General features: G+C 37.4%; 1 protein-coding gene across 1 annotated transcript in view; it reads right to left on the bottom strand.

Annotated features, from left to right (window-relative positions):
• DISC1 (DISC1 scaffold protein) overlaps positions 1–16,672 on the bottom strand; it is a 527,908-nt gene that overhangs the window by 107,056 nt on the left and 404,180 nt on the right. The window lies entirely within an intron of this gene.

Genomic DNA, 16,672 nt, shown 5'->3' with positions numbered 1-16,672 from the left:
ATTGCTGGGTATCTTGTCTCTGCATTAGGTATCACACTTCTACTTTCTACTAGACATTACACTGTCTCTTCTCAGCATCTCCACTAGTCTTGTGGTTGCCCAACTTCTCTTTACTACCACATTTTGGGTTTCTGCTCTTCAGGGTCATTGTGTGTGTGGGAGTGGGGAGAGGGCTATCAGTTCTCTGAAAGGAGGCAGTGACTAAAAAGCCTCTCCCTCACAAGGTAGATTGACAACTCTTTTAGTTTATGCCTCAGGTTATGAGTCCTACATTTAGCCACAATAAACAAAACACAGCTGGAATGCCCTCATACTAAGATTCATTATATTCTTTTGACTATTTCTGATACTAATTTGAAGCCTATGGTCCCCAAAAAACTGTATGAAGTAGAGTTAGAAAATTCCTTTTAACTCCTGTTGGATCCCCAATACAGGTCCTGTGCTTCCAGCACCCATTTTGGGTACTCTGCCCAAAAAGTTCCCACAAGAGCTGTGTAGAAGCTAAGACTACCAAGTTGGGTGGGTTGGTTGGTTGGTGGGTTGTTGTTCTTCATTCTTGAAGAGGACCAAAAATCACTCTATTAATTTTGTTGTTATCGCTCAGTTGTGTCTCTTTATAACTCAGGTTTGCTTGGCAAAGATACTGGAGTGGTTTGCCATTTCCTTCTCCAGCTCATTTTACAGATGAGGAAACTGAGGCCAACAGGGTTAAGTGACTTGCCCAAGATCACACAGCTAGTAAGTGTCTGAGGCCAGATTTGAACTCAGGAAGATGAGTCTTCTGACTCTAGGCCCAGCACTCTATCCACTATGCCACCTAGCTGTCCCAAGCCTAGTTGCCTGCTAACACCCTCCTTGAATATCAATGGGAAAAAAGTTTAGCAAGAACAAAAGGAAAGTAAAGCAGGTCAAACAACTGCCTCACCTCCCTGCCCCCCACCCCATCTTTATTCACATTCCTGTTTTATTATACATATCTGCCAACAACAACAAATCTCTGGCTTTTGCTCTGTCTTCTGGTTAGCACAATGACATAGCAATATACCTGAGTGGGTGGGGGTTTTTTTGTTTTTTTTTTTTTAATTAGAACAGCATTCTCTAGAGGTCACTTTGAAAATACATTCCTGAAGACAAATCCTTTCCTCATTCAACCACCTGAAGCTCCAGTGAATCTTTGGTATCACTTTCACTAGACTAACATAAAAAAAGCACAGGTAACTTTGTGTGCCAAATGTCTGCCATCCTTCAGGTTAAAACATTTTGAAAATGTATTCTATTTTACTTACTAGCAGTGTGATCATGGGCAAGGTAGATCATCTCTCTGAGCCTCAGTTTCCTCATTTGTAAAATCAGGATAATAATATTTAGACTACTATCATACAGGATGGTTTTTGAGGAAAGCACTTCATAAACCTTAAAATACTAAGCAAATATAAGTTATTATTTCTTCAAGCATTAGGCTTGAAATATTACTTTGGGGCAAAAAAACAGAATCTATTCCACAATCCAAGGTCTCAAAAGTAAAAACATACATTTAAATTCCTCCAGACATTCACATGAGGCAGCACAATATTATTATCTCAATTTAGGTGGAGAGAGTTAGACATATTGTTCTAAGTCAATGTTTATTGACTGACTAACTCCCCATGGAGGGAACAATGGTGACCTAGAACTATTGCAAACCTGGTTTTTTTCTTCTTCTTTCCTCATTTGTTTCTTCCCTTTCCTCCTTCTTCTTCTTTCCTCTGTCTATTCCTTAAATACTTTCATGCTCTTCATCTTTCATACCTGACCAGGCATCTATAAGACAGTGGTTCCATGATTGTGTATGTATAGGCATCAATTTTAGGACTCAATGGAATGAGGACAAGTCATTTGGGTCAAGTTCTATGACTCCACAATGGAGTTGAGAGTAAAGAGAACATGGTAGTCAGTGGGGTTCTGAGGCTGTAGGCAATTCTTGGGTGAGAGGGAAGTTGTCTTAATCCCTTCTCTCATTTTAAATATTCATTCATTCATTCATTCATTCATTCAATCAATAAAAAGTAGTAAGAGCCTGTTGAGTGCAAAGCACTCACTGTCCAAGGTACTGTTTTATACGTAGATGTTTTATATTTTAGGTAAGATACCCAAGGGAATGACAGCCATAATATACATGATTACATGATAAGTGCATTAGAGAGTTTCAAAGAAAAGTGCTATGTGAGGTGTGAGGGAAATGTGAAGAGGAAGGGAAGCATTTGTTTGGTAAGACTACAGAGGGGCCTGTGCCATACAAAACTGGTGCCCAATAATATAAAACACTTTAAAGACCACAGAGGTATAGTAACTACCATACTAGTCTGGTGCAAAAGTATCTTTGAAGTGAACAGAAATCTTACTGCACCAAGTCAAATTAAGTCCACAAACATTTTATTACAACAAAAGGTAAAAGGCCCTGCTCTCAAGGAGCTCACATTCTAGTGTCACTTTATAAAAACATATGCAAGATTATAAGATAGACAGTTGGAAGTAGTCTTGAAAGGAAGGCACTGAGATGAAGGGAGATGAGAAAGTCTTCTTGAAGAATGTCAAACTTTAGCTAAGATTTGAATGAAGCCAGAGAAGACAGCAGACAGGAATGAGAAAGGAGAGTTCTAGGCATATGGCACAGCCAGTGAAAAATCTCCAAAGATTTTCTCTAATTACTCACCTTAACTAGTATTGTAAGAGAGATTGTGACAAGAGGAGGTACAGTTTACTTTGGAATCAGGATGATTTGGGTTCATTCTTGGCCCTAACATCTAGTAGTCCTGTGACCTTGGTCAACTCAACCTCTCAGTGTCCCAGACAACTCTTGTTTGCAGTGAGTAGAACTGGGTCTACACTCAGGAAGACCTGGAGTTCAAATTCAACTTCAGACTCTTACTAGCTGTGTAATCCTAGGCAAGTCATTTAACCAATCAGAGAGGTAAAGTGATATACTTAATGAGTATCCTTGCCTGAAGTCTTTTCCTTGGATAACCCATCATCCACTAAACTTTCAAAGTAATTATTCTTATAGTATAAGTCTGATCATATCCCTCTCTTGCTCAGTAAACTTTGGTAACTCCCTCTAGAATGAAAAGACAAATTCTTCATCATGAACTGAGAAGTACCACACATATTGAGAACCTGGGATCCTCCTACACTGTCCCAGTTGGGGCTTAGAAGAAGAGCCTAGCCTGTAGGGAGAAGGAGGAATGAAGACACGGTACAAGCATGATAGCCTGGCAAGAGGGTAATGAGGGCACGTGTGCAGTTATCATGGTAATCCGATTAGTACCTAAAGCTGTCAGCACTCAAGGAAAGTTTCCCCCTAGTTAAACTTAAATTTATAAATTCCTTTCAACTCTATCAAGTCCCAACCTCTCATTTTCTGATGCATAAACTGAGGTTCAGAAAAGTAAAGTGATTTATTCGATGTTGTACAACTGGTCAATAGCAGTACTGGCTCAAGAATCCTGGTTTCATTATAGGTAAAAAGTTAGGTTTCTGTTATTGTTTGGGTGCATGTTATCAGTCACCATTCCATATATTCTATTGGTTGTATTTTTTCTGTAGCATCTAGTTTCTTGAAGGTAGGATTATGTCTCTTCTTTCTTTGTTTTCCAGTACTTACAATGGAATTGTAGCTCGAGCTTTCTTTTTTAAAAATTTTATTTATTTTATTCTGAACTTAAGACATAAAACAAGCATTTCCATAACACAGCAGAATGGGGGTGTGGAGATGATTGTACATGAAATTGCAAATCGATTATGTACAACTTGCTATTCCCTTTAAATATACAATAAAGTTATCACGTAACTTTCTTTTTTTCCCTTTTTTCTTCCCTCCTTCTCCCCTCCCCCAGCAATATCATTCTCAGTACAAAAATTAAAAGTTGGATCAGGCTAAGTGGAGGCAAGGGCAAAAAGGTTTCCTTGTATTATTTTCCTTATACAATAAGAAGGCTCAAGCATTTGTCATGATAATAATTCAGGAAATGAGGACTAGTCAGGCTGACACTATCAGATTAACAAAGTAACTTCTGGGAACCCCATCACCACCATCACCAATTAATAACAGAATGACCACAGGGACCTTGGTACTATACTAGACCTGAAGAGGAAGCCACCAAGGGCATCTCACTTTATCATTGATCACTGAATACTGACTGAGCATGAGACATTTTCCAGGACAAAAAAAAAAAGTCTCTCAAATGATGCACCTTGAAAATGAGGCACAGCCCCATCTTCTCAAGGAAAACAGTTCTCAGATTTCAAGAGACCTTGTGGATCAATTTGGATAAAATTAGCTTTATTTTAATGGAAACTCCTAGCTAAACAAAGGAGATGAAGGGAAAAGGAGCCACCCCAATGGAATCGTCAGAAATTTTTGAAATCAGCAAAGCTATATTGTTCTGCATTTGAATGCAGAGTGATTTGATAGCAAGATCTTTAGTTCATTTAAGGAATGGAACCAGACATGGATATTAGCTGTTGAATATAAGTCTGAAGTCTAGGTATAATCTATGAGGTATAAAATGGGTGACTTAATCAGATACACAAAAGAACATGAAGTGGGCTAAGTGATTAAGGTCAGTTGCTCATTCTACTTAATTCTGTGAGACTAGCTTATGTACCTATTGACAAAATCTAGGAAGTGCCATACTGCCAGTCAGACCAGACATTTATACACAATTCAGAAGAAGATAACTAGTTCTGGCCTTCACTGAATCTCACATCATCTGCCTCCTGTCTCTCCTTTCTTCCATCTATCCTTCACAGAGCTTCCAAAGTGATCTTCCTAATGCATTAATTTGACCATGTCACTGTGTTGCTGAAATTATTCATTTGACAAGAATTTATTAAATATTTACTGCGTTTCAGGCACTAAGGTACAGAGATACAAAGAAAGACAAAAATAGTCACTACCCTTATATTCTTAAGGAGCTCATATTCTAATGGAGGAGCAATATATATAAATATGCATTATAAGATACATATAGATTAGATGGAAGATAACCATAAAGGGGAAGATTCTAGCAACTTGATGACCAGAAAAAGCCTCCTACAGAAGGTATTAGATTTGAGTTGAGTCTTAAAATAAGTAAGAGACTTTAAGAGGCAGAAATGAAAAAGAAAAACACTATAGGCATGCAAGGGAAAAGACAGTGAAAAGGCAGAATGATGGTTTATGGCATACATCATGTGCAGGAGATAAGGACTAAGGCAGTATGGATGGATCAAAGAATGTGGGGAGGGGAATAAAGAGCATAAGAAGACTGGAATGGTAAGAAGGGGCCAGGTTGTGCAGAGGCTTCAGTGACTCCCTTTTGTCTACAGGTCAAAAGGCAAACTCTTTATTTGGCAGCTGGAGTACCACAATTTAGCTCCAACCTTAGGCACTCAATTTACGTTATAGTCAACCCAAATAACTAGAATAAAGGTTATCTGAAAGGTGGGGAGTAGGGGCTGAGGAATATGAGCAACTGTAAAAACATAAAATAACACAAATGGAACTTAAATGCAAAAAACATAACAGGATTATGGTCATACCCCACTGCAGCTAGCATGGACTCCTCAGAAACAAGACAAGCTGGATGGGGAGTCACTGGAGAAGGAAGAAAGGAGCGAGCATGGAGTCTTTACAGAGGATAGACAAAATTGCAAAGATCAACAGACTTGTCCAGGAAAAAACTACAGGGAGGTAGAGCCAAGACAAAGGAGTGAATGGGAGCATTAAAGGCTAGCTTGCCCTTCTCACACGCACACACATACCCTTCTTCAACAAAGATTGAGATAATGTACTAGACTGAATTCTGATTGGAAAAGTCAAGAAGAAATCCCATTGAGTTATTTTATTTCAGTCTAAGGTGGCTTAGGGAGACAGATAAAAAGTTCTGCAGACATTGGGGAGGTGGTCTGGCCATGAGCCTTTAAAAGAAGAAGGCTGTGTTCCCAAGTCCAGGGAAAGAGAGAGAACTGAGACGGGGCACCAGGTCAGGAAGCATTGGGGCAGAAAGAGATCCCAGGTGATCCCTGAGCAAGCATTGGGTACAGAAACATATGCCATCCAGCAGCTCTGTTGCCCACTACCCATTTCTGAGTCATAGATCCAGTGTGGAGAGAAGTAGTTGTGAGCTTTGGGCCTAACTATATACTGAGCATGAGACAGGTTCTGGGAATTAAATGGTAGCTGTATGTCTCTGGTCCCAGGAACATAATCCAGTGTTCCAGTCCAAAGAGGAACCACGAGTTCAGTTGCTTTGAACCTGCAAAACCTTCCAGTGGGCCTATATAATGGCTAAGTACAGCAGCAGTCTACTGAAACTCCTAACCAGAAACAAGCTAGTATGGGGTCATTTACTCGCAGAATTCAGACCAAGAGGGCAGTGAAAAGACCACTCCCTCGATCATACTATATGGGGGACCTTGAAAGCTTGAAGGCCTCCAGCTAGAGCTGTGAAAGGAGCAGGAGGATGTAAAAGGATAGAATCAGGCCAGATATACCCTTCCATCTCCCAAGAAGTGTGCAGAATGCAACACTAACATAAAGTTCAAAGTGAAGAAGTAGGCTGGAAGAATGAGTAAACAAAAAAAGGATGTGACCACAAAGAGCTAGTGTGGTGACAGGGAGCACAGAAGAAGAGAATGACTCAAAAAATATATACAATTGAAGCCTCAAAGAAAAATGCAGCTTGGATACAATCCAACAAGAATTCTGAGAACAGTGAAAGAAGAGGCTAAAAATTATTTTAAAAACCAAAGAGAGCAGTAGAGGACCTAATGGGAAAAGAGACAAAAGCAAAAGAAGAAAGATATAAAAATTAAGAGTTTGGAAAAAGAGTTCCTTTGCTTACTAAAGACACCTTCTTGAGGATAATAATACTGACAATTAGAATTGGCCAAATGGAAGCTCCATGAGACATAAAGAAATAAGAAAATAAAGTTAAAAAAAACCCAAAACTTCAGGGGTAGGGGTGGAAAAAATTTGAAATGTTTCATAGGAAAAGAAAACTGACCTAGAAAATAAATTAAGGTGAGATTATTTTCAGGGTTTCTTAAACTTTTGTCCATTTGCAACCCCTTCAGTGCTTCTTAAACTGTGGGTCACGACCGCATAGGGTCGTGACCCATAGTTTAAAGAAGCACTGAAAAGACTCATTGGACTTCCTGAAAGCCATGGACAGATAAAAAGCCTAGACATCATATTTCAAGAAATCAAAAGCAACAATTGTTCAGGCATCTTAGAATCAAAGGACAAAGTGGAAATAGAAAGTATCCACTGATCATCTGACAGAAACCTTAAAATGAAAATTCCCAGGAATAGTATAGCCAAAATACAGAGCTCTCAGGTCAAGGGGAAAATATGGCAAGCAACTGGAAAGAAAGAATGCAAATGTGAAGGATCCACAATCAGGATCACACAAGATTTAGCAGCTACCACTAGAAAAGAATGGAGGGCTTAAAATAAGATATTCTGGAAGGTAACGAATCTAGACTTACAACCAAGACTAATATATGCAGAAAAAACTGAATATAATGCTACATGCGGGGGAGGGAATGGGCATTTAATGAAATAGAGGACTTTAAGCATTCTAGATGAGACATGAGTATTGTTGAGTATTCTCTTAAGTATTCTAGATGAAAAGACCAGAGCTGAGTAGAAAATTTGATACAAAAACAAGGAATAAAGAGAAGCATAAACAGATAAACATGAATGAGGAATCAAAAAGGACTAAACAGGGGTAAACTGTTTACATTCTTATATAATAAATGGCATGTGTAACCCCTCAAAATTTTGTCATCACTGGGGTAATAGAGGGAGTCTAACTACAAAGATGGCCTAGGTTTGATTGTCTTATGTCTCCATGATCTCAAAAGAAAAATGTAATGATTGGGGAAGAGGAGTACACTAAGAAAGAACAGAGGGGAGAGAAGGAATAGGAAAAATGGAGTACACAAAGAAGAGTTTATACAACAAGGAAAGGGTAGCAGGAACAGTGGACGACACAAATCTCACTTTCAGCTGAACTGGTCAAAGGAGGGGGAAAATATATATTTGTTTTTTTATACACACACACACACACACACACACACACACACACACACACACACACCTAATGGAGGGTATATCAAGGGAGGAATTAGGCAAATGCAAACCAGACTTTTAAAAAGGAGGCAGGGGAAAAAAAGAAGCACAAGAGAATTGGATGGAGGGAAATACACAGTTAGCAATAATAATTGAATGAGAACGGGATGAATTCATCCATAAAATGGAAGAGGATGAGAAAATAAACTGAAGAAAAACCACAACTCAATAATATGCTATTTAAAAGGAATATACCTGAAACAGAAAGAAAATGCAGAGTTAAAACAAGGTGGTCAAGCAGAATCTATTATGGTTCAGCTGAAGCATGAAGACAGGGCTGGCAATCATAATCTCAGACAAAGCAAAAGCAAAAGTGTGACTAATTAAATGAAATAATACACTAGGAAATTACATTTTGCTAAACGATACCTAATGAATTACTATCAATACTAAACATATATGCACTAAATGGTATGGCATTTAAATTATCAAAGGAAAAGTCAAATGAATTATAGGAAGAAATAGATAATAAAATTATAATAGCAGAGGGCCCAATATATCCCTTTCAAACCTATATAAAGTGAACAAAAAATTAACAAGAAAGAAGTTAAGGACTCAGATAGAATTTCACAAAAGCTAGCTATGATAGGTCTGTGGAGTATTTTAAATAGAAATAGAAAGAGTATATCTATTTCTCAGCTATGCATGGCATATTCATGTATTAGGATATAAACCTCACAAACATGAAGAAAAGCAGACATATTGAAAGTATCTTTCATTGACCATAATACCACAAAAATTACATTCAATAAAAGACATTTGAAATAAACATTAAAATTTAATTGGAAATTAAATAACTTAATCCTAAAGAATGGGTGAATCAAAGAAGAAATCATAGAAATAATCAACATTTCATTAAAATAACAACAACAATGAGACAACATATCAAAATTTATGTGATGCAGTCAAAGCAGTACTTAGGGAAAACCTATCTCTAAACTCTTTTATTAATAATAGAGAGAAAGAGCAGATCAACAAATTAAGCATGCAACTAAAAAAACTAGAAAAACAAAATAATTAAAAACCCTCAGTTAACTACCAGAACAGAAATTCTGAAACTAAAAGAAGAGATAAACAAAATTGAAAGTTTAAAAATAAATTAATAAATAAAACTGGGAGCTGTTCTTTTAAAAAGCAATAAAATAGATAAGCCATCAATTAAAGAAAAATCAAAGAACCAGTATCAAAAAATGAAAAAGGTAAATTCACAACCAATGAAGAAAAAATAAAAGCAATTATAAGGAGCTATCTCACTTAATTGTATGCCAATAAAAGTGACAGTCTAAATGAGATATATGAATAATTACAAAAATATAAACTGGCCAGATGAACAAAATAGGAAACAGAATACTTAACTATCTTGGGGGGGGTAAACTGAATAAGTCATAAATGAACTCCCAGGGGAAGAAAAAAAGAAGACAAGATGCATTTACAAGTGAATATAACCAAATACTTACAGAACAATTTGTTCCAATATTGCATAAGTTATTTTAAAAAATAAACAAAGAAGGGATCCAACAAAATTCCTTCTATAACACAAATATGATCTTGATACCTAAACCAGAGAGAGTCAAGACAGAGAAAGAAAAAGCTATAGACCAATTTCTCTGATGAATATTGATGGAAATTTTAAAAATAAAATGTTAGTAAAGAGACCACAGCAATATATCACAAAGATTAAGCACTATGATCACACTAGATTTATATCAGGAATACAGGATTGATTCACCACTAGGGAAAAAAACTCTAAGTATGATTGACTATATTAATAACAAAACAAGAAAAATCTTTTGATCACTTTAGCAGATGCAGAAAAGCTTTTGACAAATCGTAACACATTTCTGTTTAAAACACTAGAAACCATGGGAATAAACAGAGTTTTCCTTAAAATACTAAGTATTATTTATCTAAAACCAAAAGCAAGCATTATCTGTAAGCAGTACATCATAGAGTTTTCTTTTCTTATCCAATGTCTATCTTTTTCATTTTGTTGGACTGTTTAATTCATTTGTATTTGAAGTTACAAAAGTTAGGTTTATATTTTCCTTTATCTGTCTCTAAATTTAGGTGTTTTTTTTCAAGTTGTAATTTTTTCGCCTTTCTTTAAACACAGTATTCTTTGCCTTTGATTATCTTTTTTTAATCTTTTTTTTAAGGCGACCCTCTTCTTACTAGTTCTCTTCCCCTCACCCCAATTTTCTCTTTTTGTTTGTTATCCCTTTCCCCTTAGGGTTTTGTTTAATTCTTTCTATCTGCTTATATATTTCTTCTCTTCTTTTTCCTCTCAGTCAAGTAGATTCCTCCTCCCTCTCCTCCCCTTCGGTCAGTCATGTTTATTAGTATTTTTTTTTGTAATTCATTTTTGCATCCCTTTCCAAAAAGAATTTCTTTCACTCTCTTCATTATCCATCTTCTTTGTTTCTGTTTAGTGTAGGCCCTCCTTTTCTGATTCATGGCGCCTATAGTTATCTGGCCTCTCTCTTCTTTCTGTATTCTTCAACATTCAATTAAAGCTTCTGAGATATCTATTCTAGGCTCTTCCCTTTAGGCGCTTTCTGCCATTACCTTATAGGATTGACCGTATTGGATTCCCCTTTTCCATTGGCCTCCCTCCCAAAATAATGCCAACTATTGCAGGTGCCAGACAGCATACTGTCTCATGGTAGGGCCCTTCCCTTACTACTGATCATAATAGCATAGATTCAGAGTTGGAAGGATCCTTAGACATCATCTAGTCCAACCCCTCATGTTTACAGAGAAAAAAATCTGAGGCCCAGAGTAGGAAGGCGACTTTCCCAAAGACACAATTAGTAGCACTGGGATTCAAACTTTTATCTTTAGACTCCAATCCAGCATGCTTTCTACTGTTCCAGTAGAGGATATGGTCTAGTACTTCAACTTTTCCTAAATACTCTTTAGCATAGACAAAAGACCTATAAAATGAAGAAAAATAAAACCAAAAACATGAAATGGGCCTCTAGAGAGTTCATAGAATCATATGGACCATATAGTTACTCTAATATTCCTTATCTTCAAATAATGCTTTACTGTTTATTATGCACTTCCAGGCATATCATCTTACTTGCTTACAGAATAGGAAATGGAGCCTTGCTAAAATAAAGCAATTTGAGCAAGCCCAGGATTTGAATACAGGTCTCTTTACTCCCAGTCAAGCATTCTATCCAAAGCATCAACAGGATTCTAACTCATCTCTTTGGCTGCCACTACTCACTCTTGATTATCCATACTAATGAAAAGGAATAAAGGCTTATATCACTTAAAAGATTCAAAAAATCACTGCATTTTTGGTTGCTTTTTTTTTTGCTGTTTCTTTGTTTGCAACAGCAACATCTCCCCAATCGCATTTTCCTTTGACTCATCTTCAAATATGCTCTTTTTATACCAGCACACCTGTGGCTTGCTGGAATACTAGAGTGACTCTGGAGTCAGAGGATTGACAATGCCATGTACTACCAGTATGACCTCAGCTATGGTCATGCTGGGGATCCATCTTCTTATTCTGAGGGCTAGAAGATGTCTAAGGTCCTTGCCACCTCTAAATCTTATAACAGCATACCAAGAGAAGGCAACCCCAAAGTGTGTTGTTAGGTGGTAAGAGGAAAAATGCCTGGAGTTAAATAATGACTGTGGATAATCCACAAAGCAGAAACTTGAGGATTTACTGTAGAAGGTGGAAGCTTTCCCTGCCCAATTTTTCCTTTGAGTACTGTAAGCACATCTATCAGTTTACAGCTCTCTGTTTCCTGGCAGAGTCTTTGAAAGACCACACAGTCTCCAAACAATAGAAAAACACCAGATCTGTTCCAACCTATAATACTTAGTCCACTCATTACAGATTTCTATATATAAAAAAATTTTTAACACCCAAAACAGAAATAATCCTACTAAACTTTTAAGCCCATATTTACCTATAAGCTGCAAAAAGTTTTCTGCTACTTGCTAAACTGTGGCTCAAAAGTTCAATGGAGTCTGAATGCAGATCAAAGCATACTATTTCAATTTTCTTTTGGTTTTTTGTGCTTTTTTCCCCTTTTGGTCTGTTTCTTCTTTCACAACATGACTAAAATGGAAATATGTTTTACATGATTACACATATATAACCTATATCAAATTGCTTACCATTTTAGGAAGTGGGGAGGGAGAAAAATTTGGAACTCAGTTTTTAAAAAATGAATGTTAAAAATTGGCTATATATGTAATTGGAAAAAATAAAATGCTATTTAAAAAACAGATTGCTCTCTGTGATTAGAAGCAGTGCTCTTCATCCTAATACCATTGCTTCAAGACCCTTGAACATTAGACATTACCTCTCAAGGACTTATTATTCCTGATACAAATATCAGTTTAAAAAAATGATTCCTTTTGTGGTAGGGAGAGGCATGGAAAAGGAGGCAGAGGAAGGGTGACGCTCTGGGAGACCAAACCTGCTTTAAACTTCCTTGCCAGCTGATAGATGGTGAGTGCTTATGTTACATAAAAGATAAACCCCAAGTTCCAATTTCACCTGCTGTGCCTGTCACAATTTAATTGGATATGATCTGATACAGTAATTCTCACTTTCCCAGTTCAGTCCTGCCCCTACACGTAATCTCACAATGCCCTTGAAACACACGGCTTAATAAATCAGCGCTATTCAATGACAAAAAAGTAAAATACAAGCACACCAGTTAGAGAAAGCAGGTCAGTGGAAAGCTAACGCAATCCCTTCAAAGCAGCTTCTTACCAGCAGGTTCCCCACACGTGGGCCCTCACCAAATGTTTTAGCTAAATGCAAAGACACAATAACTTTCAGCAGCCCTCCCTGCTGATAGCAGTAGGCTGTGACTATATTCTTGCTTTCTAGTGCATATAATTGATAGAGTTGCTTTGCTTAAATTTTTTTTTCTTGTTGTTTAGTTGTCTTAAAATTCTATTTATTTCACTTGCCAGGAGTAAACATTGGAAGTTTTCCATTCCTACAATCTTCCCTAAGCCAGGTACCTATGTACATACATATACACACCTACACGTATTATGAAAACACGTGTGTATGTGCACACATACTCATTGAATAGGGTAGTGGAAGAAGTTAGATTTGGAATCAGAAGACTGGGATTCAAACAATGACTTTGACAATACCCATGGGACCCTGAACAAGTTACTGGGCCTCATTTTGGCCATCTGTAAGATGAGGGGATTGGGCGAGATTTCTAAAACAGTTCCTTTCAGCCTTCAATACTACACCCTCTGATCAGCCTATTGTGAGCTGCCATTTATTCTACTTGATGACAGAGTAAGGAACAAAGTTTTAGACTTTGTTTTAAGAACAGAACAGCAGTTTTCCAACTGGCATATAGAAATCACATCAAGATCTATAATTAGTCTTCTTAGTGTGGCAGACTTGAAAGACTACTAGGTTCAGAGACCAGGTTTTGATTCTTAGCTCTATTATTTACTAGCTGTGTGCCCTTGTGAAAAATTCATTTCTCTGAGCCTCAGTTTCCCTGACTTTAAAATGGAGGAAATAATACATGTACTTGTTTCATAGGCTTTTTATTAGGAAAGTGGTTTGTCAAACGTAAAGCATTATAGAGCTATCATTATTCCCTACTTCACAAGATTATTGTAAGGAAAGTTATAAACTTAAAAAGGACTAGGTAGAAAATGAATTTATCAACATCATTCCTACCATTATTATATATATGTATGTATAAATTTATGCATCTTATAAACAGTCATTATTAAAGTGTAAAAAAAAAACTTTGTCTGACATTAGAAAAAAAATTGAGGGGTTATCCTAACGTCATCTAAGACTATATTACATTGAAGAATCAAAGGGCTCTTTTCCATCTAGTGTAATGGATTACCCCAGGTCGTTGTTAAAAGGTAGCAAACCAGCATGGTCCTATCAGCGTCCAGAGCATACTGGGTCTAAAGTGTTAGTCTGAGCTATTGCCCTTGAAAGATAAATATTGGCACACTCAGCAGGAATGCCCTGATGGTGCTGTGCCGTGGAGGCAAGGGGGGCTCTTTCTGGGCTCAGGAGGGCCCTCACCATATGGAGCTTCAGGAGTTGAAGTCAACACCTTGGCCTGCCTTTGCAAGTAAGCAAGCAGTCAGCACATGTGGCAGAATGAAAAGCACAGATGCAACCTGCTCCATGAGGCCAACAGATTTCAACAGGGGAGGTAGAGGTGGGAAAACTTAGAACAACAACCTGAGTAATTACATGACCTCCGGGTGTGGCTTTAGATAGATATTGTGCTGCTTTAGTCTAATGGTTAAAAAAATACAGAAGGGAGGGGGAAATAAAAATCAAGAGAAGAGAAAGAAGAGAAAGAAGACAATGTTTACAAACTCCCATCTGTATACACCATGGGCATCAACTAAAACTATCAGTATTAGTTTACAACAGGGGTTCTTAATCTGAGGCCTATTTTTTTTTAATATTTTGGTAACTGTGTTTCAATATAACTGGTTTACTTTGTAATCCTGCGTATTTTATCTTATGCGTTTAAAAACTTTATTTGGAGATGGGGTCCACAGGCTTCACCAGACTGCCAAAGGGATCTGTGACACACACAAAAAAGATTAAGAACCGCTACACTGAAGATGACTGTTCACTTCCCTTTTTTAGGCCCTTTGTTAGATGTGCGATTTCTTTGGTGAGTACAGTTCCCCTTCCAATACAAGCTGCAATTCATCTCTATCTTATTAACCCAAGAATGTCTCATACAAGTATAACCATAAATCCTCTAAAAAGGATCTACCCAAAACTAGAAATAATCTTTCTCTCTTAGTACTTCAGAGTAATACTCGGATTATACATTTGTTACCCTGTATATTCATTACATGGCAGCTAGGTAGTGCAGTGTCAGAGTTCAGATCCAGCCTCAGACACTTACTAGTTCTGTGAACCTGGGCAAGTCACTTAACCCTCAGTTTCTCATCTGTAAAATGGACTGGAGAAGGAAATGGCAAACAGCTCCAGTACCTCTGCCAAGAAAACACCAAATGGGGTCACAGAGTCTGACATGGCTGAAAAACGACTCCACAACAACAACATATTCGTTGCATGACTGGCTCACCTTCTTTTCTGATAATCCACATCCTTGGAAATGTTTTATGCCACTTTTCATGCTTGTCATTGTTAGTAACGTGTTACATCATGCTTAAGCTTATCATGCAATTTCCATTGGTTTTGGGTTATCTATAATTTTAGTTCTAAGCATTTGATGGTCTCCAATGACTCATGGTCATACAGTATCATTGAAAGACAAGGCAGTTAAAGAGATAGGCTTTGGAAGTATTGAGCACTGTCCTATTCATCAGTTATTTTTGTTTCTGTTGTAATGTGTGCTCTGATAACAACATAGTGGAATCTGCTTTTTAAAATGTTTTCTAAAACAAAAAAGAAAAAACAACTAACCAACTTCATACTGTGGAAAATACAGATCAAAAGTGAGCTGTACTGTTTTTAAAAGTCAAAACTAACACTACCATTGGTACAAAGTGTTTCCTGACCAGGTGTTAGCTTGCAAGTCATTGTGAAGTGCAAGGACAGATTGCCAAAACTTTTATTTACATTATCAAAAAGTTAATACCTATACTCATTACTTATAGTCCTCAGAGACTGCATGGTGTAGTGGAGAGAGCTTGGACAAAGTCAGGTGACCTCTATGTACCATTTACATTTGTATAACTGTGGGCAGGTCACTTAATCTCACCAAGCCTGTTTGCTCAACTTTCAAATGGGGAAGACATTATATGTAGTCTTCATGAAAATGTTCTGAGGCTCTAAAAGATCACCTGCATAGAATGTTCTGGAATGGTAAAGCACTGTAAAAATACCAGCTCCATAAGGGGAAGGGTTGTTTCATTTTTGTCTAGTGCCTAGCACATAGTAGGTACTAAATTGAATTGTACTGAATTTTGCATGTAAAGGCACAGATGGTGTGCTCATCAAGTTTGCATAAAACAAATTCAGGAGAGATGGCAAACATACTGGATAAGATTAGGCAAGGCTCAAAGGGATCTCAATGGGCGAAAACATTGAGCTGAATCTAATAAGATGAAATTCAATAGGGATAAATGTCAAGTCTTACACTTCAGTACAAAAAATCAACATCACAAGTATAGGCATAGGTAGGTATAGGCATAGGTAGACAACAGCTGCTCTAAAAAGCATCCGGGGAGGGAGTTTAGAATGCACAAAAGTACAGTAGGAGCAAGCACTGTGATCTAGTACCTAAAAAAAAGGTTAATATGATTTTGGGTTGCATTAAGAGGGATAGAGTTTCCAGAGCCATTAACTTCATAGTATCTCCCTCATTGAGAGTATAGTGTTCAGCTCAGGGTGCCATGGTTTAAGAACGGAATTGAAAAACTGAAGGATGTCCAGAGGAGGACAACCAGGATAGTAAAAGGCCTTGAATCCAAGACATGTAAGGATCAGTTGAAGGAACTGGGCACATTTTGCCAGGAGAAGAGAAGGTTTAGGGAACCTGATAATTAAGT

This window comes from Phascolarctos cinereus, unplaced genomic scaffold, assembly GCF_003287225.1.
Source record: "Phascolarctos cinereus isolate Bilbo 61053 unplaced genomic scaffold, phaCin_HiC Scaffold_5;HRSCAF=322, whole genome shotgun sequence".
Taxonomy (NCBI): domain Eukaryota; kingdom Metazoa; phylum Chordata; class Mammalia; order Diprotodontia; family Phascolarctidae; genus Phascolarctos; species Phascolarctos cinereus.
This window is presented reverse-complemented; position numbering and strand designations above follow the sequence as displayed.